We start from the raw sequence: 26,910 nt of genomic DNA, 5'->3' as shown, positions 1-26,910 counted from the left end.
TTCAGACACTGTGCTCTGTGGAACACCTCTTGGGAATCGCTGAAGTCCTGGAATGGCATTCAGGGTCCTCTATAACCTGACTATCCTCCAAGTACTCGGTCTAGAATTTTCTTTTCATTTTTCTTCTCTTGCTCTTTGGTTCCCTCTACCTTGGACAGTCTTTTTGTTGAATCCCTTTTTATTGAAATCTATCACATGCTTCAAATTCCAGATCCTCCTTAAAAAGTGATACAAATGAACTTATTTACAAAACAGAAAAAGACTCACAGACATAGGAAACAAATTTATGGTTACCAAAGAGGAAAGGGGGGTAGGGATAAATTAGGAGCTTGGGATTAACAGATACAAATTACTATATATAAAACAGATAAACAACAAGGATTTACTGTATAGCACAGGTAACTATATTCAACCTCTTGTCATAACCTATATGGGAAGGATTCTGAAAAAGAATATATATATATATATATAAGAATCTGAATAACTGAATCACTTTGCTGTACACCTGAAAGTAACAAAACATCCTACATCAACCATATTTTAATTTTAAAAATGCCACATTCTCCAAGAAGCCTTATACAAATCTCCCAACCAGAATTAATCTTTTCTTTCTCTAAATTCTTAAAATACCTGTGCAGTATATGGCAGCAACAAAGGCATCAGACTCTGAATCACTGTTTTGCAGGTTACCAGCAACAGGACTTTCTCATCTACAAAATGGGAATAATGTGGCATTTACCCCGATAGAACTGTTGTGAGGGTTAAACAAGAGAATGAAGGTAAGTGCTGTTAAATCTAAGGTCCTAAAGTCAAGGATTGTGTAGAACTCATCTTTGTGGTTTCTGATGAATCTTGCACAGTTCTGAATACAACAGATCTTGATTTATGTTTGTTGGAATGCTATACTCGACTGTTGACAGAGATTCTGGGTTATGCATTATCTCCTTAACATATTGATGAGATAAACTATCTATGCATTTAGAGGGAAATTCTGTGTTTTAGGATGTGATCATTCATCCTAAGTGTGCCTTTATATGCTGGATGGGCTTTGGAAGGTCACTTACACTCTCTGGAGCTCAGTTTCCAGATTTGTAAAATTTAAGGGATTGGGCTAAATCAGTGACTCTCCAGAAAGGCCTAGACCACCAAGAACTTTAAAAAATTAGTTCTCCCACGATTTGAGAGACTTTTTAAAAAAAGCAAACAGGGACTTCCCTGGTGGCGCAGTGGATAAGAATCCACCTGCCAATGCAGGGAACACAGGTTCAAGCCCTGGTCCCGGAAGATCCCATATGCCACAGAGCAATTCGGCCTGAGCGCAACAACTACTGAGCCTGCGCTCTAGAGCCCGTGAGCCACAACTACTGAAGCCCACATGCCTAGAACCTGTGCTCCACAACAAGATAGGTCACTGCAATGAGAAGCCTCCACACTGCAATGAAGACCCAATGCAGCCAAAAATAAATTTAAAAAATTAAAAAAAAAAGCAAACAACACTTGTTGAAGTAACAATCAATGATTTTCCTAATTTTTATAATCAAAGTCATATAAAAAACTTGGGATTTTATTTGCTTATGCAGTCTTAATCAAAAAATAAGTGGACAGTTTTCCCCTGAGCTTTCTATAATCTTGAACCACAGTACTTAGCCACAAATTGTGGCCTTCACTGGTATATAAGGAACATTAGTTGGCAACTGCTGCTCTTAATCATTTTTATGGTGCCCTTTTGCTTAAAAATTCTGTGATGCTCTGAGATAAATCAGGCCATTTAAGAATCAGTTCTTTCATGGTTTTCTCACCTTTTCTGTATGTGCTTATATAGCTTGTGTTATTGTTGTAAAGGGACCAAAGACATGAAACCCAGTGTAGGGTACATTTCTCAGCCTGAGTGACAAGTAGCCATCATCTAGACAAGTAACAGAACAAGAGAGTGGAGTAGAAATAGTGATCTGGGCAGAAGGAACTGTATATAGGCCCAAACACAGGAGATACCAGAGAATCTTTGGTACTTTGGGGAACTTTGTGTGTGTGCACATATGTGTATGTGCACACACACACTTGTACTGGGTAATGAGGTAAAATGTATTTCTATGTGTTGAGGTCAAAAAAGTTTGCTCACCATGACTCCAGACTTCAGGAAGCTTTCTTACAAAAGCCTGCTACAAGTCACCATGGGAACCAGGTGGTAGATATCAACAAAGCAGCACAAATTCATCTCTCCCACTAAAACACGGGGCTCAGGAGAGCATGTCCTAGTGCTGACAATGTAAGTATCTACAGACAAGTTCAAATTAAAAGAAGGGCTTCCTTCAGAAGGCCCAGGAATGGACTGCTTCAGAGAGATGCATCAGTTTAATACATTTCATGTTTGTCACTGGCAGTTTTGGGCCATTTCTATGGTGTTAGATATTTGTGGTCTCTTCAACTTCCTGTAGCTCAGTCACTTTTCTGCTTAGCATCTACCATGGGAGAGCTGGGACCTGCCATCTGTGCCGGGAACTTCAAAGATGTGTTTTGGTTTACATTCTGTTACAGTGAAGTCAATGCAATTGTTTTTATGCTGTTTTTTAAAAAAATATTTTATTTTACTTATTTTTGAAAGAGAGAGACTAAGTGTAGTGAGCAAGGACCAGCCGTGGTTTAATATGGTATTGGCCTGACTTGAAAAAAACCCTCTAACAGATGTTCATTTTGATTCATTGTTTTCTGTGGGAATCGACTTTTTTTTTTTTTTTTTTTTTTTTTTTACTATTTTTCAAATTCTGTTTGGATACAGATTTGTCTTAGTAGGGAAAAATGCTAAATTTCCATTTAGACATATTCGCTTTAACAGTGGCAACTTGCCATATTCTCCTCCTTACTTTCCTTATTTTTTTAGAAATAACACAAACACTTCGTGGAGCTTGAGGCTGACCTGAACTTCATTTAACTCTCCTTCAAAGGTCAACTAAAAGGCATTATTTCTCATGGAGGAAAAGAATCTCAGTAAGAGTTCAGAGTGAACCAGAAAAGACCTTAAAGGGAACTTAATCCAATTCCTACTAATTTTGCAGAAGAGGCTTTCAAGTTTTAGAGAAGTGTTGCAGATTGCCCAAGGACATGACATGGCTGGTGGCACAACTGGACCTAGAACTAAGCTCAGGAGGACCAGACAAGGCCCTCTCCATTTGGCCTCACTGCCTCTTCAAACACTTGGCAAGAGCTCCTCCAAGATGGCAGTTTCATGGAAATCACTAGCTATGCAAATCAGTTAAAAGTCATCATACATTTTGTTACTGGCAAGAAAATCTCAAAAGTAATTGTTGCAGAATTGAACATTTTATTTATTGGTTAACTGAGTCTATTATCATAGTAGGAGTCTCCAGAGAAAATCTGTAGTTTATTAAGGATATTTCCTTTGAGAGACAATAAGATGGAAGTTTCCAAAGAATCGTTCATTTTCTTATGTGCTATATAGAATGGCTTTCCCCTAGCATTATTATTATTGGAATGTAAATTATGTAAATTTAATAAATTAAATTATAATTTAAATTATAATCAGAGGAATTATTCAAATCACACACTGGAAGTTGGAATTGAGGAAGGAAAGTTTCTAATAATTTAGACAAGAGTTTCTCAAGCTTGGCGCTATTAACATTTACATCAGACAATTCTTTGTTATGGTGGGGGCTAAGCTGTGATTGTAGGATGTTTAGCAGCGTCCCTGGCCTCTACCCAGTAGATGCTAGTAACACAAGCCCAACTGTGATAACCAACATCGTCTTCAGAGCTTGACCTATGTCCCAAAATAGCCCCCATGAGAATCACTAATTGAGACAAGTCTTGGTGTTCAAAATTTAGAGCTAGTTTCTTTACTAAGAGAGAGTCAGAGGCCAGGGTCGGGGGGGAGAGAGGCACAGAGAGAGAGAGACAGAGAGAGCCAGAGAGAGGTATTATTCTTTCCCACCATCAGTGTATCAATAATAAATACTTATGTTTATAAACTATGAAAACATGTTACTTAAGTAATACCAAATTACCTCCAAGTCAGTCTCAACCTGGTATCACAGTCAACAGTCACAAGTCTGACATCCAAAAATCGATGAAAATAAATTTAGTTCTCTACCAAAACTTTCTTAAGAGATATGGGGACAGGAAATGTAGTTCATGACCCCTGAAATGATCTTCCTATTTTTTATAATCAAAGTCATCCCTCTTCAACCATCTATTCATTTTTCTCATCTAAACAGTTGCTCTTTCACAATCTCTGTTCTCTCTCAAACTTGACCGCAAGTGTGCTGGCTTGCTTGTCTCTTCTCCCTGCTCATGCTTTAGTGTCCGCTGACTTAGTTCTCCCCAAGTGGTTCTCCAGCCTTTCCCGTTTAAATCCAGGTAACCTCTTACCACGTGGCTGCCTTACCCATTGTCTAGATCCACACAACCAAAGTCCTAGATCTCAGGCAAATACTAAATCTTCCTTGGAATATTCTGAGATGCAGGAAGGTTTTAAACCTTATACAAGACTATTTTTTATCCCAGTCATACTAGAAAGAGGGAAATCAAGATCAGCAGCAATTCCACTACTCACAAACCCCAGAATGAATAATGGTGGATTTCTAGGTAGGTGGTTTAAACACTTGGAGCTGTGAGAAGAGAATCAGAGTGAAAATATATAGTTGGCATTCCCTAGTCATGGAGGGAAAATACAATGACCTGATCTTCGCTTCCACATTCTTTTTTCCATCAAATTATAAGGCTGACTTCAGGATGTTTCCATTTCATGTGGGGCCACCATCATAACCATCATCATATCATAATCATCATTACCACTTATGAAGTACTTACTCTATGCCACAGTGTAAGCATTTTACGAGCATGTCATACTCTCATTACCACTACTAACGGAGGTGCTATTAATATTTCCAACTGGTGAGAAAATTGAGTTTCATGGTGGTTATCTAAGCTTTCCAGGACCACAGAGCTATTCATGTTTTACTTGTAAGTTCAAGAAAAATTCCCATGCTCATGGATCTCTGGTCTCACCTCTTCCTTTGCCATGTGTCTGTCTTCGCAAACCTGGTGTGGTAGGTAGCCAGGTGAAGAGCATCATGCTGCCATTTCTATTTGTCTTCCGACAGAGGTTCATGGATGGCTGGAGGAGGGCTGGTCAGGTGGGCGACAGGAGACACTTTGCCCATAATTTCCATTGTAAGAACCTATCCAAATATTCTTCCCCATGCATGTCAGCCATGCCTGCTCTAGCTCTTTCGGAAGTGTCTTGTGGCCCTGCTACTCAAAGAATACTTTGCAGATCTGCAGCATCAACGTCACCTGGGAACTTGTGAGAAATGCAGACTCTCAGGCCACACCCCAGACCTACTGAATAGTTTCCCTGGTGTTCTGAATACATACCTTCAGGACATTAGAAGGTGGTTCCAATACCTCCATAGTCCAGTGGTTCGCACGTCGACCAAATGTCAAGTTTACTTGGAGGGCTTGAGAAATCACAGATTGCTCAGCCTCCTCTCTGTTCTAGGGCTTGGGAGTCTGTAGGTCTGGGACGGGGCCCAAGGTGTTGCACTTCTCACAAATTCCCAGGTGGTCTGGGACTGCTGTTTGTGTACCATCGCTATGGTCAAATACACTGACAAACCACTAAAAGGTAAACCAAACTAAAGCAGTTGATTTTCTAACAGGTCTCAGAACTGTTAATATGCTAATACTTGGTTTCTCAAACTCCTGGCTCTCTGAAACTATTTGGGGGATGGGGAGCAAAATATCACTAGAGATTAGTATTCCAGAAAAGGAACTTTGAGAACCACTGCTCTACAAACAGACAATACAAAGTTTGGCAATTATGACGAGGAAGAAAAAAAGCTGAATGTCATAAAATGACCTCTTTGGTTCGGCGAGGATTAGTCTTGGTTTTGGTATAGTGTCAGCACAGCTGTTATGTCTTTTAGCAAAAGAATAGCACATTTCTCCAAGGAATTTGTACAGATTGAAAATAAATTAGAAATTATTGAGATTCACATAATATAGGTCGAGAATTTAAAAGGGTCAAAAAATATATCAGCAACATTCAAATTGCTGTTTCATCCCCCCTGTTGAAATACAAGCCAAGAATAAAACACTGATTAAATAGAGAGCACTGACATTTTACTCCTGGGCTGCTGGATACCAGCCCAAACAAAGAGCCGGTTAAATTCAAAAGACAAAGAGCCCTTTTGTGAGGCAGTAAGTTCATCTGGGAGAAATATGAAGTGAAGTCTCCAAGGAGAGAGTTCTCCAACATCTTTACCTCTAACACTCATTGAGAGGCACTAGGTAAAATCACATTCAAAATGTACAAGGGAAGGGAGATGAAGGAATTTATTAAAGGATGGAATTGGGATAGACATAAATCTCAACTTTTGCCTCCAGTGAGGGATATTTATATTAGGAAGTGAAAATCAAAATGAACAATGAGAAATGAGCAAGAAAATACATTCTTCTGAGCAAACAAAACATAAAATGTCAATTTCATCATATTTTCTACGGGTAGGCAATATAGCAGTGGACAAAATGGACATTTTTCTCTATTCTCAAAGATCGTACACAGTGATAAGGAATACAGGTTCAAAAATAATAAAACTATAAATCAAATTGGAGTTACGTTGGAAGATAAACAAGGAGAAGAGATGGAGAAAAACAGAGTTTGGGTAGAGGTGCTTTAGAAAGCGTGCTCAGGGAAAGCTGCTCGGGTGATTTATTTGAGCTAAGAAAGAAAAGAATGGGAGAAAGGACCAATATAAATGTTTGGGTAAAGAGCATTTTAGAAATCAAGAATAGTGTATGAAAAGGACTGTAATTGGGGAAAAAAACTGGGGTATTTACAGCACTGAAAGGAGCCCACGTTAATTGAAGACTTTCTTTGTACAAGTGACCACGCTGAGTCATAGGGGTGAGTCTGAGAGTGTGTGCAGGTGTCAGGTACGAATGGCAGGTGATGATATTCAAGATTAAGTTAGACCTTGGCCTCCTGATTTTGGTCATTTCATTTCTCATGATTCATTCACTCAGCTCCCAAATGCTACAAGCTGGTTTCTGCTGTGTTAATACAGAACAAATAAATAATTTGACTGGATCCTCTCCTACATGTAGAGTCCTATGTAGTGTTAGTAGCTATTGTTCTTGCTAAAATATTCTTTAATATTCCCTGCCTGCTGTCAAGAGCTATTTATTCCTTGTCAGTCATGCTAAGTTCAACTGGGGCAAACAACTTTAACAATTTAACAACTTTAAATCCTTAAGGAGGCTTATCACATCTCTTCATGGTAGTGCTGCAATGAGAGATGAAAGATCCTTTGGACCAATATCGCAGAATACTGAGTCCATGATGGCCCAAGTTCATCGTCCTTGTCACATATTATTATGAAACAGTTTCAGATGAATGGATGTATTAGGTGGATTTTACATATAAAGAAATGACTGGTTGAGGTAATTAATAAAATACAGATAAAGATTTCTTAACCCAAGACTTATGAGTATGCAAAGGATATAAATATATCTAGAGATGATTTTGTTGGAAGAACATTTTAGAAAGTAAATGTGCTGAAGATTACTTTAATAAAAATAAAAAGCATGCAGAAAGATCCCCAAAGGTTGGGGTTAATTAACAAATCATTTTACTTAAAGTCTTACAGGGTATTCATTCCTGAAAGACAAAGAGGGCTCACAAGTGAATTCAACAAAGCAAGAGAGCTTAAACTCGTAGAAAGAAAGCATTTATCTTTCCTCCTGTGATTTCCAATACTACGAATCTGGACATTTGCCTTCTAAGAAGTTCCAATTCTTGAAATAGAAACTTTCCCACTGTCCTAGCAGAGCACGGGCTACGTGATTATTTCATTACTCACAAGTTCCAGATATTACATTTGCTCTGTGCTTTTAAGTGGCATCAAGTGAATCAAGACTGGCTGAAATCATTCGAGGAAGAGGCAAAAGTCTGCTTTTCTTTTCCTTTCTGCAAGACAGCCTGATTGTGTAATCATACCCCAGCTGAATCTGGCTTGTGCTGTTAGAGGAATTATCTCCTCATTAAAAACAAATCTTAATAGGCCTAATTTGAAGGCTGCTTTTGTCTGTAACTTGATCAAGAGGGTAATGACTGTGAACCATGCTCGATAGAAGGAGAGTAAAAGAAAGTCAGAAACATTAAACAGGGCAGATTACACTCACATTACAGGGCTTTTGATATGCAAATGAAGCACACCAGGCAAAAAAATAAAAAATAGCAATGGGCTTGCTTCTATTTCTTTTCTTGATACTCTCAGGGCGTGCAGGAAAATCTGAGTCTCTGAGAAATGGTTTAGTTTGAGAGACCTATAACTGCTCTTTTCACGGCCTTAGTCTTCTCAGTTGTAAAATGGGGATAACAGTGTTTACAATTATTATAATAGGGTTATAATAAGGATTAAATGAACTAATATACGTGAAGCGTGCAGAATAGTATCTGGGTTTCTAATCCATCCAGTGCACAGCTAATGAGAGCACTGACTATCATTAGGTTTAGGTCTTATTGGTTTTGTTATTATTATTGGCATTCTTTTTCTATTTCTATACTATTCTTTATCTATTCTATACCATTTCTATTGCTATACCATTCTGTATCTATTTCTATTTCTATACCAGTCATAGACTCACAGAATTTGGGGACAGGAAAAACTAGGGTATTGTTTCCAGAACTGTGTTCCATGAATAACCTCTGTTATTAAGATATTAGTTGTATAAAAATAGGTTTCTCTATTCAAAGACTTTTGGGAAATGCTATATTAAATAAAATCAGAACCATTTCACCATAAAACCTTTCAGAGTCTTTAATTTGCCAGCAATGTGAATCTCAAAGAGGGTAATATTTTATTCAAGCTTTCCTAAATTTATTTGACCCCAAACACATTTTTCATAGAATGTCTGTTAACCCCTCAAGGAACATTAGTTCTTGAAGCAAATTATGGATGACAACTCAGTGATGCTCAAAGAGGAAAATGACTTCTCCTAGGCCCTCAACTACTTAGAGGCAGAGTCCGGACTTACACCTGGGTCTCCTGGTGCCTCTAGGATGTTTTGCATAAAGCTGGTATCTTGATCTGGCTTGCATTTCTGCAGGGAAAGATCTTGGGTGAAATGAGGAATAAAACCTGGTGGTCAAAAGCATGGACCTGGTTTAACTGCCCACTCACTTCCCAGTGTATGATCTCATGCAAGTTATTTCACTTTCCTGGGCCTCACTGTTTTGTTTTGTTTTTTCCTCCACTGAAAATGTGGGTAATGATTGCACCTGCCTTGTGGGGTTGTTGAGAATTTAAATGATATAATGCATGTAAAACACATACATTAGTTATAAACAATTTATCATTGTTCCTAGCACATAGTAAGTGCTAAAGATAGGTTGCCAGCTATTGAGAAATAGTGTTTTTAAAGGGGGGGGGTCACATCCTATAGTAGAGAAGGAAGATATGATGATGATGAATTGTTTGCTGTTAACTTCTTTTTAAGAGTTTGTCAGGGGAAGCTCCTTGAGAATGCTCTACTTGAAGCAATGCTGGGAAGCTCTCTATACCACTGAACCATCACATGGCCAAAAAAAAAAAAAGACTGGTAACGTTTTTAGGGAGGATAGGACATACTGGCCTAGGCTTGGAGTCTTTGGATTCTACTGCAGAAATTTATCAGACAGGAAGCATACAAAGTGCCCCTAGTCCCAGGCTACTCAATCAGGCTAGGAGTGCTGTAGTGGGCCATGGATCAGGCTTATCTGTGAACCTCCAGTAACCAGTCCACGTGGTTAAGTACAGACATCGAGAGTCAGCAATTAGACATTTTTATAGGAATTGGCAGAGTAATTTTATGTCTCCACAAATGTTGAATCCAAATAATAATTTTTAAAATGAGGCTCGTACTTTTATACCTTTTTATTATTTCATAATTTTAGTAAATGATTTTCATTGTATTTTACAAAAGCATCAGTCTAGGACAGAGTGAATATTAAAATAAGACAAAATAAAATAAAACGTGTCCTTTACCTTAGCTAGTTTGAGAATTAGTCTAGAACAGTGGCCCTCAAAAGTGTGGTCCCTGACCAGCAGAATTAGCATCTCGTGGGAACTTGTTAGAAATGTAATTCTCACTCCCACCCCAAACGCTGCATTAAATTCTGGGTAGAGCCCAGCAATCTTTATTTTAATGAGCCCTCAGGTGACTCATATGCACACCAAAATTTTGAAAACATTGAGAACATCACCAGGATAACTGTATCTTCTTCCAAATTCAGTAGAGCAGGAGTATTACACCCCAAAATCTGCTGTGCAAAAATACTGGGTGGGCCAAAAAGTGCCTTTGGCTTTTAAGTAAAAAGACACTTTTTTCATTTTCACCAAGAACTTTATTATTTTTTTAATATTGTTTATTTATTTTTGGCTGCATTGGGTCTTAGTTGCGGTACGCAGGATCTTCGTTCAGGCATGCAGGATCCTTCCGTTGTGGCACGTGGGCTTCTCTCTAGTTGTGGTGTGTGGGTTTTCTCTGTCTAGTTGAGGTGTGTGAGCTCAGTAGTTGTGGTGCATGGGCTTAGTCGCCCCACAGCATGTGGGATCTCAGTTCCCCGAGCAGGGATCCAACCCACAGTCACCTGCATTGTAAGGCGGATTCTTTATCACTGGACCACCAGGGAAGTCCTACGCCAAGAACTTTATTGAAAAATGTATTCATTTTTTGTTCTACTACCTTCTGCCATTTTTCAGGCAATTGTATAATTCCATCTTCCCAAAACTTTTTATCTTTTTGAGCAAAGAATGTTCCAGGTGCCTTTTACAGTCTTCCAGGGAATGGAAATTTTTTCCATTAAGAGAATTTTGAAAAGACCAAAATAAATGGAAATCCGAAGTTGCAATGTCTGGTGAATACGGCAGATGAATCAGAACTTCCCAGCCAAGCTGTAACAGTTTTTGCCTGGTCATCAAAGAAACATGCGGTCTTGGGTTATCCTAACGGAAGATTATGTGTTTTTTGTTGACTAATTCTGACGCTTTTCGTCAAGTGCAGCTTTCCGTTGCTCTAATTGGGAGCAGTACTTGTTAGAATTAATCGTTTGGTTTTCCAGAAGGAGCTCATAACAGAGGACTCCCTTCCAATCCCATCATATACCCAACATCACCTTCTTTGGATGAAGACGGGCCTTTGGTGTGGTTGGTGGTGGTTCATTCTGCTTGCCCCATGATCTCTTCCGTTCCACACTGTTGTACAGTATCCACTTTTCATCGCCCGTCACAATTTATTTTAAAAAAGGAATGTTTTCATTACGTTTGAGAATCACATGAGGAAATACAGTCAAGAAGGTTTTTTTGCTTAACTTATGTGGATGCCAAACATCAAAGTGATTCACATAACCAAGCTAGTGCAAGTGATTTTCAATGCTTGATTTGGATATTTTGAGTATGTTGGCTATCTCCCACATGGTATACCGTTGACTGTTCTCAGTGAATGGCTCGATTTGATTGCTATCAACTTCAACTGGTCTACCCGACCGTGGTGCATCATCCACTGAGAAAATTCCAGCAGAAAACTTTCACAAACAGCTTTTGACACGTTCGATTAGTCACAGCACCTTCTCCATACACTGCACAAATCTTTTTTTGTGTTTCAGTTGCGTTTTTACCTTTCTTGAAATAAGCATAATATGCCGAAAATGTTGCTTTCTCTGTTCTACCTTCACTATTAAAATGGCTACACAAAAATTCACCGATTTTGATAAGTCTTTTTTTAAATGCATGCTGATATGACAGGTGTCACATACAATCTAACAAAATTACTTCAGATGAAGTTAAAAACACCTAGGTGCTACTAGAGCCATCTTACGGAAAAAACTGAACGAACCTTTTGGCCCACCCAATAATATGACACTATTTCTCTAAAATCAAGTTAAGTTTTACTCTGAACTACTGTTCATTCAGGTTAGAAGCAATTTCAATTTCAAAAAAGATTAGGTTTGTTACGGGTAGTGGAGACCCAACATAACAGTGGCCTAATCAGTAAGTAGACTTTTAACCCACCTACACTGTTGGTGGAAATGTAAATTGGCGCAGTCACTATGGAGAACAGTATGGAAGTTCCTCAAAAAACTAAAAATAGAACTACCATATGATCCATCAATCCCACTCCTGGGCATATATCCCGACAAAACTATAATTTGAAAAGAGTCATGAACCCCCATGCTCATAGAAGCACTATTTACAGTAGCCAAGACACAGAAACAACCTAAATGTCCATGGACAGATGAATGCATAAAGGAGATGTGGGACACATATATACAATGGAACACTACTCAGTCACAAAAAGAATGAAATAATGCTATTTTAAGCTACATTGATGGACCTAGAGATTATGATATTAAGCAAAGTCAGAAGAAAGACAAATACCATATGATATCATTTACGTGGGGAATCTAAAATATGACACAAATGGGGAGTCGAGATGGTGGCATGGGAAGACGTGGAATTCGCATCTCCTCACAACTAGGGTGCCTGCTGGACGCTGGTGGGGGACCTTGATGCCCAAGGAGACAGGAGGAACCCCCAAACGACTGGGTAGGATGTGGGGGGACTGAGGGGGGAGGAGAAGTGGAGGCCTGACAGGACCAGTGCCCCTGAGGGGTGGGGCTGGGAGGGGGGAGGGGTTCCCATGCCTGGAGGGACCCTCAGGGGCTCACATCAGGGGGGAGCACGCCTAGCGTTTCCCTTGCCCAATCAGCCTGGGAAGCCCTCCTGGCTCTCAGGACATGTCCTATGCACTCAGAAGCCCACTCCAGGCCACACTGGTCCTAGGGGCATAGGAGGCAGGCCAGGGGAGAACAGGAGAGGGAGGCGGGAGGGGCCCTCCAGGACCAGAGGAGCAGGAGAGGAGCAGGGGGCATCTGCCCCACCCACTCGGGCCGGGGAAGCCTGCTGGGCTCCCAGGCCGGGTCCCCCGCCCTCCGAGACCAGAGGCAGCCTGGGCCCCTTCTGTTGAGTTGAGCCTAAGCACCCCCGCAACCCCCCCGCCCCCCGGGCCTTTTCCAGCCCTGTGGATACTAAGCATAGGCCCCACCCACTGCCTAAACCCGGCCCCTGCCTAAGCCCCGCCTCCCACAGCCAAGGCCTTTTCTGCCTTTTTTTTTTTCCTCCTCTTTTTTACTATTGTGGTTCTGTTTTACCTTCTGGTTGTTGTTTCATCTATATTTTTATATTTATATTCTTTCTAACATATGTTAATTTCCTAGTCTAATTTTATTTTTTACTCTTTATTGCTCTGCTTTCTTTCTTTCTTTCTTTTTTTTTTTTTTTTGCCACCCCACACAGCTTGTGGGATCTTGATTCAGGAGCCAGGAGTTGAGCCAAAGCTCTGGCAGTGGGAGCTCCAAGTCCGAACCACTGGACTAACAGGGATGATCAAGGGATCAAGCCAAGAAGAAGATACAACAATTATAAATGTTTATGCACCCAACATAGGAACACCTCAAAACATAAGGCAAATGCTAACAACCAAGGAAGGGGAAATCGACAGTAACACAGTAATAGTGCGGGACTTTAACACCCCACTTACACCAATGGACAGATCATCCAGACAGAAAATTATTAAGGAAACACAGCTTTAAATGACACAATAGACCAGACAGATTTAACTGCTATCTATAGGACATTCCACCCCAAAGTGGCAGAATACACTTTCTTCTCAAGTGCACACAGAACATTCTCCAGGACAGATCACATCTTTGGTCACAAATCAAGCCTCGGAAAATTTAAGAATATTGAAATTGTATCAAGCATCTTTTCTGACCACAATGTTATTAGATTGGGAATAAATTACAGGAAAAAAACTGTAAAAACCACAAATACATGGAGGCTAAACAGTGCTCTACTAAATAACCAAGAGATCACTGAAGAAATCAAAGAAGAAATAAAAAAAATACATAGAAAAAAATGACAATGAAAACATGATGACCCAAAATCTATGGGATGCAGCAAAAGCAGTTCTAAGAGGGAAGTCTATAGCAATTCAATCTCACCTCAAGAAACAAATAAAATCTCAAATAAACAATCTAACCCTACACCTAAAGCAACTAGAGAAAGAAGAACAAAGAAAACCCAAGTCAGTAGAAGGAAAGAAATCATAAAGATCAGAGCAGAAAATAAATGAAATAGAAACAAAGAAAACAATAGCAAAGATCAATAAAACTAAAAGCTGGTTCTTTGAGAAGATAAACAAAATTAATAAACCCTTAGCCAGACTCATCAAGAAAAAAAGGGAGAGGATGCAAATCAATAAAACCAGAAATGAAAAAGGAGAAATCACAACTGACACTGCAGAAATACAAAGGATTGTAAGAGACTACTACAAACAACTATATGCCAATAAAATGGACAACCATGAAGAAATGGACAAATTCTTGGAAAGGTACAATTTTCCAAGACTGAACCAGGAAGAATTAGAAAATATAAACAGACCTATCACAAGGAATGAAATTGAAACTGTAATCAAAAATCTTCCAACAAACACAAGTCCAGGACCAGATGGCTTCACAGGCGAATTCTATCAAACATTTAGAGAAGTGCTAAAACCGATCGTTCTCAAACTCTTCCAAAAAATTGCAGAGGGAGGAACACTCCCAAATTCGTTCTATGAAGCCACCATCACCCTAATACCAAAACCAGAAAAAGATATCACAAAAAAAGAAAATTATAGACCAATATCACTGATGAACATAGATGCAAAAATCCTGAACAAAATACAAGCAAACAGAATCCAATAACATATTAAAAGGATCATTCACCATGATCAAGTGGGATTTATCCCAGGAAGGCAAGGATTCTTCAATATACACAAATCAATCAATGTGATATACCATATTAACAAATTAAGGAATAAAAACCATAGATGCAGAAAGAGCTTTGGATAAAATTCAACACCCACTTATGATAAAAACTCTCCAAAAAATGGGCATAGAGGGAACCTAGCGCAACATAATAAAGGCCATATATGACAAACGCACAGCAAACATTATACTCAATGGTGAAAAACTGAAAGCATTTCCACTAAGATCAGGAACAAGACAAGGATGTCCACTCTCGCCACCCTTATTCAACATAGGTTTGGAAGTCTTAGCCACGGAAATTAGAAAAGGAAAAGAAATAAAAGGAATCCAAATTGGAAAAGAAGAAGTAGAGCTGTCACTATTTGCAGATGACATGATACTATACATAGAGAATCCTAAAGATGTCACCAGAAAACTACTAGAGCTACTCAATGAATTTGGTAAGGTTGCAGGATACAAAATTAATGCACAGAAGTCTCTGGCATTCCTATACACTAACAATGAAAAATCAGAAAGAGAAATTAAGGAAACACTCCCATTTACCATCACAACAAAAAGAATAAAATACCTAGGAATAAACCTACCTAAGGAGGCAAAAAGACTTGTACTCAGAAAACTATAAATCACTGATGAAATAAATCAAAGATGACACAAACAGATGGAGAGATATACCATGTTCTTGGACTGTAAGAATCAATATTGTGAAAATGACTCTACTACCCAAAGCAATCTACATATTCAACGCGATGCCTATCAAACCACCAATGGCATTCTTCACAGAATTAGAACAAAAAATTTTACAATTTGTATGAACACAAAACATCCTGAATAGCCAAAGGAATACTGGGAAAGAAAAACAGAGCCGAAGGAATCAGGCTCACCAACTTCAAACTATACTACAAAGCTACAGTAATCAAGACAGTATCGTACTGGCACAAAAACAGAAATATAGATCAATGGCACAAGATAGAAAGCCCAGAGATAAACCCGTGCACATATGGTCACCCAATTTACAACAAAGGAAGCAAGAACATATAGTGGAGAAAAGACAGCCTCTTCAATAAGCGGTGCTGGGAAAACTGGACAGCTACATGTAAAAGAATGAAATTAGAACACTCCCTAACACCATACAGAAAAATAAACTATAAATGGATTAAAGACCTAAATTTAACATCGGATACCATAAAACTCTTAGAGGAAAACACAGTAAAAACACTCTTTGACATAAACCACAGCAAGATCTTTTTTGACCCACCTCCTAGAGTAATGAAAATAAAAACAAAAATAAACAAATGGGACCTAATGAAACTTAAAAGCTTTTGCACAGCAAAGGAAACCATGAACAAGACAAAAAGACAACCTTCAGGATGGGAGAAAATATTTGCAAACGAAGCAACTGACAAAGGATTAATCTCCAAAATATACAAGCAGCTCATGCAGCTCAGTATCAAAAAAAACAAACAACCCAATTAAAAAATGGGCGGAAGACCTAAATAGACATTTCACAAAGAAGACGTACAGATGGCCAAAAGGCACATGAAAAGATGCTCAACATCACTAATTATTAGAGAAATTCAAATCAAAGCAACAATGAGGTATCACCTCACACTGGTGCGAATGGCCATCATCAAAAAATCTAGAAACAATAAATGCTGGAGAGGGTGTGGAGAAAAGGGAATGCTCTTGAACTGTTGGTGGGAATGTAAGTTGATACAGCCACTATGGAGAACAGTATGGAGGTTTCTTAAAAAGCTAAAAATAGAACTACATATGACCCCGCAATCCCACTACTGGGCAAATATCCTGAGAAAACCATAATTCAAAGAGTCAGGTACCACAATGTTCACTGCAGCTCTATTTACAATAGCCAGAACATGAAAGCAACCTAAGTGTCCATCGACAGATGAATGGATAAAGAAGATGTGGCACATATATACAATGGAATATTACTCAGCCATAAAAAGAAATGAAATTGAGTTATTTGTAGTGAGGTGGCTGGACCTAGAGTCTGTCATACAGAGTGAAGTCAGTCAAGAGAAAAACAAGTACCGTATGCTAATGCATACACATGGAATCTAAAAAAATTGGTACTGACGAACCTAGTGGCAGGGCAGGAATAAAGATGCAGACATAGAGTATGGACTTGAGAACCCAGGGGTGGGGGAAGGGGAAGCTGGAGCGAAGTGAGAAAGTGGCATGGACATATATACACTACCAGATGTAAAATAGATAGCTAGTGGGAAGCAGCCGCATAGCACAGGGAGATCAGCTCAGTGCTCTGTGACCACCTAGACAGGTGGGATAGGGAGGGTGGGAAGGAGACCCAAGAGGGAGGGGATATGGGGATATATGTATTCCTATGGCTGATTCACTTTGTTGTACAATAGAAATTAACACAGCATTGTGAAGCAATTATACTCCAATAAAAATGTATTAAAAAATAAAATATGACACAAATGAACTTATCTACAAAACAGAAACGGACTCACAGACATAAAGAACAGATTTTTGGTTGCCAAGGGGTTGGGGATTAGCAGATGCAAACTATTATATATAGAATGGATAAACAACAAGGTCCTATTGTATAGCACAGGGAACTATATTCAATACCCTGTAATAAACCATAATGGAAAACAATGTGAAAAAGAAAATATATATACATATATGTATAACTGAATCACTTTGCTATACACCAGAAACTAACACAACATTGTAAATCAACCACAGTTCAATTAAAAAATACATAAGCAGACTTCTGACAATAAAAGCCAAGCAGCAAGGGTTCTCTTGAGGTGAGTTCTGCTTTCTGCCCTACAATCCAAACTCTCTGAAACAGGAGGACACAGAGGCCTGCCTACTTTTATTCATAGAGTAAGAAAAACTCAAGGAGGACCCCAAACCAGACTCCAGTATACTGTTCTCCCGTATCAACAATGGTATTTAATCATCCACTGCGGTAATCCTGGAGCCAGACCAACCCAGAACGTTTGAGGCCCACTCTGAATATCTTGGAGTTGCTTATGCAACGGATCGTTTATTTTTTTCCCCACCTTTAACCATTAACTGCTGAAGTCTTTAAAACTCCATAGGTTTTGGAGCCCAAATTATTTTCTTATCTTAATTGGTCTGTCTAGGATTTTTTTCATTTGTCATACTTATTTTCTTGGTGCATTTGCTTATAATTAGAACCCTCAAGCAAAAAACATGGGTGGAAGCACATTTTATAAATTTATTCTCGTACCTTTAGTACTGAAGTCAATTTCTCATTGAAAAATTAGTCTCCAGGGGGCACTAATTAGATCTTGAGACTGATGCTTTGTGCAAATTTAGTTTCTTTCCAGTCTGTCCTATTTCTATAGGTTCCTGTTTTCATTGTTTCCAGCTCATAGCTAAAGGATTCCATATTTTCACTGGTTTGGGCTATTGGCAACAATGTTTATATAGTGATTTTTTTTAAATGTCAGCGAAATCATTGGCAACTTCAGAATGACTTATCATACATTTCCCAATGTTTACTACTGTGTCTAATGAATATTCAACATTTTTAGTGTATTAGATAATCGATTATATATTTGTTATATATTAATGAAGTTGTAAAGTTTTCAAAAAGATATATTCAGAGACCAAATTTGATTTACTCCTGTTTATGCTTCCCAGGATCATCTCTCTTCCATTACATGAATCTCCACCTTTTGTTTCAGAGTAAAAAATACCCCAGGAAATAGAATTTAGATATATTAATATTTGAAGCTGATTTTCCTTCTATCCCTGCTTACTCCTCTAACAAAGATTTCCAGGAAAAAGGGAAGTCTTATCAAATCAATTATTATATCACTTACATTAATTTTATAGGAATAACTTGTTATGCAAATTGGATATCAACCTCATTCTTTACTTCCTCTTATGTTCATACTCTAATATACCTTTCCCTCATTTTTCTTGCTTAAGTTTAAAGAAGAATAAAGTTACTGCAATTCTGCTCAAAGACATCCACTTTTGAATTTTTTAGTTTAGTTCCTTCTCATATCAAAGAAAGATATCATTTTACAAACATTGCCTTTATTTTTTAATATCTGCATGTATTTTGCTTATATCCATATACATTCTTTTTCCCATTTTTAGAGCAATACATACTTCTTTTCACAAATGCAAACCAAATAAAGTGTATAAGGAAAAAAGTGGGCTGTGTTTTGTTGCCAAATCTTTGGACCTGTTTGCCAACCAGTCTCGGAAATTTGCATGGCTTTAGTAACTACTGGTTGGCTTGTAGTGAAACTTTTCTGCCAAATTACTGGGAGGGCAGGTAATCCTCCAGGGCTTCCAGGTAAATTTGGATGGATCTTTTATGAATGTCGGGGTAACATTTAAAATGTATGTTGCTCTGCAACACCTTCTCGTAACAGGTAGTGTCAAAACTTACTCCTCTGGCTTTGACAGAGCGAATTTTAACAAAGCAGCCTAGTAACTGAGTGTGAGATTTAAATTTTTATGTTTTAAAGTTTTTCTATTTAACAAGATACGCTGGACAAATTTTTTTTAAGTGTGAAGTCAAGAAAAGGCACATGCGGTTTTTCACATGAGGAGCAGAAAATCCATATGAATCCAGCATACTCATCACCTATATCCTCACCCACTAAGGATTAGGTGAACCTTGTGTATACAAATTAAATCAAGAAAATGCAAACTCTGTATCTCAATTTTTTGAACTTTGCATTTTGCCTGGTCTTTCATTTTGTACCAATCAGGCAGAGTCACAGTGGTAGCGAGATGGTATTTCCTTCTGTGATCTCTTTGATTCACTCAAACCAGAATCTATTAGCTCTTCTCTCCTGATTGGAAGAAGATGAATTCTGAAGAGATGGGGATCATGAGTGCAGAAGATTTATACTTCTGATTAGACCCTGACAGCCGCTCAGCTTGCTTCAGAAATTGAAGGGAAAGGTTTATGGGGAAAAAAGAAGAGAGGGTGATAGGGAGGGGATGAATAGCTATATCATGTACGTTTAGCCCCAGAATATATTATATGGCACACTTGATTTCACCTCTCTCCTGCCCTTGATAGACACTGCTAATCATTCAGGTCACATTTCTCACTGAGCTTGGATACAGCCTCAGAATCTTTTTTTTGGCATAGCCCTCGGGGCAGCTGCTACAAATCTATCTGGCTTAGCTTAGGAGATTGATTTACTGAGTGCAGTATTTATTCATTTATTCAACATTTATTGAACATCTAAACTGCGCCAGGCATGTTAAAGGCATTCAGGAGCGAGACATGCAACTTACGTTGTAATGAAATGAAAACTTTTTATTGCCTTTTCCAGCCCCACACATTTGCTCAGCATGTAGTAGGTGCTCAATAAATTTCCTTTGTCACATTGCCGTGAATTGGCTTGTGAAGAGCATTCTGGCATCAGCTGACCCTGCTGACAAGTGGAGTGTGGCTACGGTTCTCCCTCAAATAATGAGAACATTTGTTCCACCACAGTTCACTTCCTGCTTAAGGTCTATTAAAAACAAACTGACCCTCAAGATTAGTTCTCCACTGGACATATTTCGAGGGGCAGGGGTAGATATCCAAGAGAAGAATCATACACGGAAACTCATCTCATCCCTTAAATCTGACCTCTGAACGTCTTTTAGATCTGCTGATTAGATTCTTGCTAGAACACAATATCAGACTCCATCCTCAAAGGAAATAAATTAAGCTGCACCCCACGAGGACAAATGGTTGACATTGTGCTCTTGCGAGCATCTTGTGTGCAGCTGTGAACAGCTGTGTTAGCGCCAGTTAAACTGTGATAGCATCGCTGGGGGGAGAGATAAAGGGCATTCATTCACAAAGCGCTATTCAAAGGGTCTCACAGGTGTGTTCTAAGGATTGGTTTTCTGCTATCTCCTTTCTATCTAAAATTTATCCTGAATTTAGATGATCGAGTAATATCATTCTGTCAGAATTATCGCTCTACTCTCTCCAGGGGTGGCGTTTTTGGAATACATGCTGTGGCATTCATAAACAAATATGAAATAGGGAAAAGCAACCCCCACTTGACAAAAGAGGATTAGCTTCTGACTCTCTGGAGTGATTCTTTGACCATTTATTCATTTCGTTATGAATAAGCCTCAGTTTTCCCCCCTCTGATAGAGGAAAGCACAGTATGTGCCAAAGAGACTGGCTCTTTTAAAGAACAGCTTTATTTATCACCCTTATTTGCAATTTTACTCCCCTAAAAGGAGCCTTCAGCTGTTCATCCGTTGACTACAAATGGCCAGCTCTTTTGGTGAACAAGGATGGGGTCAGATGCTAACTGCTGGTGAAGGGGACAAAATGAGGTGAGAAAAGGGCACCCTGTAAAAAAGAGAATGAAATGGCATTTAGATGTTTGTTTTAAACAGTCTGCAGTTTGCTGCTTGAAGGGAAAATTGTGTATATGAGATGTTCTCTTAAGAAATGGAGTTAGGAGATAAAGCAGTAAAATTAAAATTGTTTAGAAATCCTAGGTCAGTGTTCCCAAATGCCGGCCCCGTTCATGGGCCACCTCCTTGGAATCAGTCGCCTAGTAAACTTGTTAAAGCTGCAGGTTCCCTGGCTTCACTTCTGGCTGCAGAATCACTGGAAAGAGTGTCTGGGATTTTCTAACAGGCTACCCCAGATGAGGCTAGAGTATACAGCTAGATTTGAGAATTACTGCTAGATCCCAGGCTAAACAAACAAATGAACAAACAAATAAACACACAAAAAAACAGATGAAATATTTAAGAGGAAAAAACTCCAAACAGAACCAGAATAAAAAGAAATGGCAGGGCTGACCCTCTGTCTGGAGCCAAACCAATATAATAGTTTATAATTAATACCTAGTTATTAATTGAAGACTTACTACATATCCAGTGCTAATCCAAATGCTTTCTATTTCTTACTTTTAAAAATCTTTAAATTGTAAGGAAGTTTATAAAAGAGGGAGGATCCATGAAGCAGTCTACACACATGAGACACAGCATTTTTAAGGCACTCGGAGAAGACCGCACAGCAGGTAGGTGGCTGAGCCAGGGTTCAAACTCAGGCAGCCTGGCTCCAGAACATGTGTGCTAAACCACAACCAGATACTGTTTTTCCTCTGTAAATGCAGGCCTTGGGGAAACAATGTTGAATAAGGCAGTGTCTTCCCTTAAGGAGGTCGTAGAAATTTGTGATGTCATGTAGCAAGTGCAGTGTGTAAAGTGCAAAGAGAAACTTAGAGGTCCTTGCAGGATCACAGAGGAGCAGGTATGAGGAGTGGGTTTCTGGAGGTGGTGACACCTGAGCTGAAATCTTAAAGGATGAGTAAGAATGAGGCACAATAAGCTCGGAAGAGAGTTCTAGGAGGAGCAGATGCCATGAGCAAAGTCTCAGAGAAAAGATAGAGCAGTTCCAGACTTCTTTCACAGCACTGCTGACCAGAAGAGTGAATGATACAAGGTGGCAAGAATGATACCTATCTAATCAATTACTGAAAATTACTATGATTATTATTTAATTAATAATAAATTTATTAATTTATCATTATTTATTATTTAATTAGTTATTTAAATGTTAACAACTATCACAAGAATTTTTAATAACTGACATAAATGGTAATTGTGGCGTACCGTAACCTGTTGCTGGGTACTAAATTATCCCAAAACTTAGTGACCTGAAATGATCACCCTCTACGGTGCTCCTGGAGTCTATGAATTGGGAATTCTGACAGGGCACAGGTAGGATGGCTTGAGTCAGCTGCCTCATGTCTGGGGCCTCAGCTGGAGGTGACTTGAACATCTGGGGCCATGAACAGCTGAAGCTGGAGGGTCTACTTCCCTGAGGGTTGGTCTAGCAGCTCAGTGGGGGTGACTGGAAGGATGGATTTAGATGGCACTGTTGGCCAGAGCACCTCCACATGCCCTCCTCAACATGGCGGCCTCAGGGAAGTGTGACTTCTTCCAAGGTGGGTCAGGGTTCTAGTAAACAAGGAAGAGCTGATGTCTTTTTGACCTAGCTTTGGAAGTGTCACCTCCACTGGACTCTGTGTTAAAGCAGTCATAAGGACATGTTGGTTCAAGAGAAAGGGACGTAACTCCACCTCTGAGGAGTGTCAAAGAATCTGGAGCCAAGTGTTAATATCATCACAGACAGTTAACATTTACTGAGTGCTTCCTATGTTCTAGGCTCTGTCCTAAATGCTTCATTGGGAACACCTCACCTTTTATCACAATGGTATGAAATATGTGCTATGTAAATATGTAAACCCCAGTTTACAGATAAGGGATCGAAGGCTTCCAGAGGATGTGTAACTTGTCCAAGGTCACCAGTAAGTGGCCACCCTGGGAACTGAACCCAAATTTGTAGGATTTTAAAAGCCTAGGCGTTATCATCTCGGTATTCTTCTTTCTAACTCGACCCTGACTTCTGATCTGTGTGCAGAGTAGGTTCATTCTAAGTGTTTGTGGAAAGGAAGAAAGTCACAGCACCTATGTATCTAAGGGGATGCAAGTAGGGACTTTGGGAAGCAACATCGTGGTCTGCGACTACTACACTCTCTTCTGCTCTTGTCAGAAGTAGAGTCCTCAGTAAACAATGGTTGTGTGGACCTCAGGCCTGGCATCTACATTTCTCATGTAATTGCTCGAATAATTCTCTCCCTGGTGGCCTCATCTCCAGAGACCCTGTGCCTGCATCCTGAAATCAAAGAAATGGGACACATTCTTTTTGGAAAATGCTTGAGTCAAAGTTCTCACAGACTCAGGAAGAATAACACAACTTGGGAGCATTCATTCCCAGGAAAATAGACAAATATCTTTTGACTAATTTTTACAGGTTATACCTACCAGAGGAGTAATCAATGATATTTATACTCAATTTTATGTTCATGTATCCACTCATCCAAAAAACACACATGCCAGACATGATGCTGGATTATGAAGATACTATGGCAGACAAGAGAGAGATGGTCTCTTCCATCAAAGAGTTTGTAGTCTGGTGAGGAAGACACAGTGAAACTAAGTAGGTAAATCTCCATATAAGTAATTGCTAATTCTCAAAAGTGCTTTGAAGGAAGTTAATTAGGAGATAAGACAAAAATCAAACCTAAGAGTAAGGTGGGAAATTTTGTTTATATGTATGCTGGTTGGGTTGGGCCTCTCTAGAAACATGGTATTTAAGTTGAAACCCAAAGAAAGAGAGGAAAAGAAAGGCCATGATCCTGTTTATTTTTATTCTGAATATTCTTTGGTCCCAAATGCCTTTCCTTTGCGTTCAATCCCTGTTCCAAAGAAAAGTAAGCTAAAAGACCATTAGAATGTTGATGGAAGAAGAATTTAACTGGTTCTTACTCCAGTATCAAGTATGTACATGCATTCTCTTCAAAGGCAAGTGTAAACCCTGAGATTTAAGGGGTGACTTTATTCCCCAGCAGCAGAATAATCTGAATCCTGCCCCAGCTGTCAGCTTCAAAGTTCCCAGTCACCAGCGTGCCCACCAAGCCACTTGGGTCCTCAGGCCAGCAGAGTCTTGGTGGGCCATTCTGCCTGTCTGCCAGAGGCACCTTCAGAGAGCAAAAGTGGGCTAGGCCTTCAGGCTAGAAGCCATTGAAAGATGTGCTTCCAAAAAGCTCACATAAACTGTACTTTTCAAGGTCAAACCATATTTATCAACACTGAAGTACTGATATCTAAGGAAACCTGGCCTTGGTGGTGGGGGACAGGGAGGGTTCCGGCCAATAAATACCAGTTCATTTAGTTGCTGAAGTTCAGATATTCACTGGTCTGGTGAAAGGACTCTCTAATATTTGAGCTCCCAATGTCTGTTGCAGTTGGAAGAAGTGACACAGGGGGATTCAGCAGGATTGAAGACTTCATGTTGGTGTATTGCAATAGTTTGTGGACTACCTAAACATGTCGTTATTATTTGAGATCATTCTTTGGAAACTGCTTCATTCACGTGTGCGCGTATGTATATACAAATAATATATGCACATATTTCATAGTATAATTAGCATCTATATATGGATGTATTGCCTAACTCCTAAAATAGCAGTCAATATCCTACTGTACACTTACTTATCTCACTCAGTTCTTGTGACAACCCTATGAAATTGTTATTATATGACATTCTACAGGCCAGGAAGCAACAATAAGACTTATGATGTCCAAAAAACTAGCCACTAGATATATGTGGCTAGCCACTATATATCAAAACTAGCCACTAGCTATATTTAAACATGCTATTTAAATTTAAATGATTTAAAATTAAACAAAAAGTCCCTCATTCATGCTAGCCACTTTTCAAGTGTTTAGTAGAACATTTCCATCATTGCAGAAAGTTCTATTGGAAAGCTCTGGAGACTCTAGGGCAGAGTTTCTCAACTTTGGCAATACCTGCATTGACATTTCGGGCCCGGTAATTCTTTGCTGTGGGGGACTGTCCCATACATGGTAGGATGCTTAACAGCCCTGACCCAGCAGTCACCAGGAGCACCCTCCCCCAGTTGTAGCAACCAAAATATCTCCAGAGAGTGCCATATGTCCCCTGGGAAGAGGGAATAAAATCCCAGGCTGAGAACCACTGCTCTAAACTCAGCCTATGGTTTACAGGCTGGGGGGGAACTTGGGTAAGTTGCTTTCAATTCTTGGGGCTTCATTTTCCTCATTGGTAAAAGATTAAAAAATAAAACACATTTTCATAGGGTTTTGTGAGGGTCTAATACTACAGATAAAGCATTTTAAATAATAAAAGCACATTAAATGGTTTTTAGGACTGTAATGCTCCAACTCCCCCCTTAAATGAGGAGTATCTAGATGAGCTGGCGTGGCATCTGGAAGCCAGGAAGCCAAGATTTCTGCTGACTGTTCCAATGCTCTATCCCTGAACTTGGGCTTCCACGTTTAGATAACTCAATGGACTAGAGACAAATGACAGACTTGCTTGATTTGTCAACAAATTTGCTTTGTTGTTTGCTGCGACAACAAAGCCAAGGGACTTGAGAACTCTTAAAAAACAAACAAAACTCTAAACACAGAAAATCATCTCTTGGCCTCATTGCCTGAATTTTGTCAAGATGGCCTTGAGAGCATGTGGAACAACAAGGCAATCAATTAATGAAGAAGGTTTTAAAATTTCTCGATAAAAGTTGAATCAAACATTTAGATCAATTATAGCGAAAATGATTACAACACATCAACTGTCACTAAATTAGCTAAAGTTTCAACCTCAAATGTCTCAATAGGCACATTTAGAGAAGGGACCCTATCAGTGTATCAGGTTCAGACAACCATGTTAGTAGGATAGAAAGATAATTAAATGAATATTTTTTAAGTCTGTGCCTATCCTTGCCTTGAAAAAAAATATAGGTGTTTTAATGGGCTTACATTACAGGGGAGAGTATCATCAACTTATTTTTATCCTTGAGATTTTTCCTGGTTGTAAGATTAAGCTGAATATAACTTTCTGAATATAAAATTGTCATTGGAGTGGACACTATGAACCAATATTTGACCATTTTTGGCCTACGAGAAGGGAAATTCCGTAAGATTTAAAAACAATGCCTTGAAGAGAGGAGGAGAAACAGAAGAGTTCATTTCTTCGATTTGTGTTTTGATAACTGATGCCTGATAGGTCATCTCTCTATGAGAAAGAGTTGAGGTTCACCATTCACATAATGACCTGGCCATTTGTCATGCATTTTACAGACCCCAGCTTAAGAATTAAGCATTAGCTCTTTAACCTCATTTAATCATACAACAACAATATGAAGAGGGTATCATTTCCTTCTATTTTGAAGATGACAAAAAACTGAGGCCGAGAAGGTCTGGATTAACTTGAGAGTAAGAGGTATAGCCAGATTTCAGCCTCAGGTCTGCAAAATTCCAAAACTTGTGGTCCCCTGCCAACCTATGGCTGCAGGTCAAAGATGAAGAAGATGTCCACTCTCACGTGGTGTATCTCACGTGGTGTAACTCATGTTCGTAATTAGCACTCCCCCACATTGTTAGACACACTCACTGCCTCTGGATGACATGGGACACCGCATGTCATG

The 26,910-nt window shown here is 39.2% G+C and overlaps 1 long non-coding RNA gene across 4 annotated transcripts in view; it reads left to right on the top strand.

Moving 5' to 3' along the window:
* Positions 1–11,911, top strand: part of LOC309814079 — a 182,518-nt gene extending 170,607 nt beyond the window's left edge. For 2 of the 4 annotated variants that reach the window (XR_014295603.1, XR_014295606.1), the window contains 2 exons: positions 686–779; positions 10,806–11,911. This is a non-coding gene — a long non-coding RNA (uncharacterized lncRNA). The remainder of the gene's footprint in view (positions 1–685; positions 780–10,805) is intronic. The other 2 variants (XR_014295604.1, XR_014295605.1) reach the window with 2 other exon arrangements.
* Positions 11,912–26,910: the final 14,999 nt, after the last annotated feature.

The sequence above is a fragment of the Mesoplodon mirus genome (assembly GCF_964341445.2).
Source record: "Mesoplodon mirus genome assembly, chromosome: 12".
NCBI lineage: Eukaryota > Metazoa > Chordata > Mammalia > Artiodactyla > Ziphiidae > Mesoplodon > Mesoplodon mirus.
The sequence above is the reverse complement of the archived record's forward strand: the minus strand, read 5'-3'. Positions and strand labels throughout refer to the sequence as shown.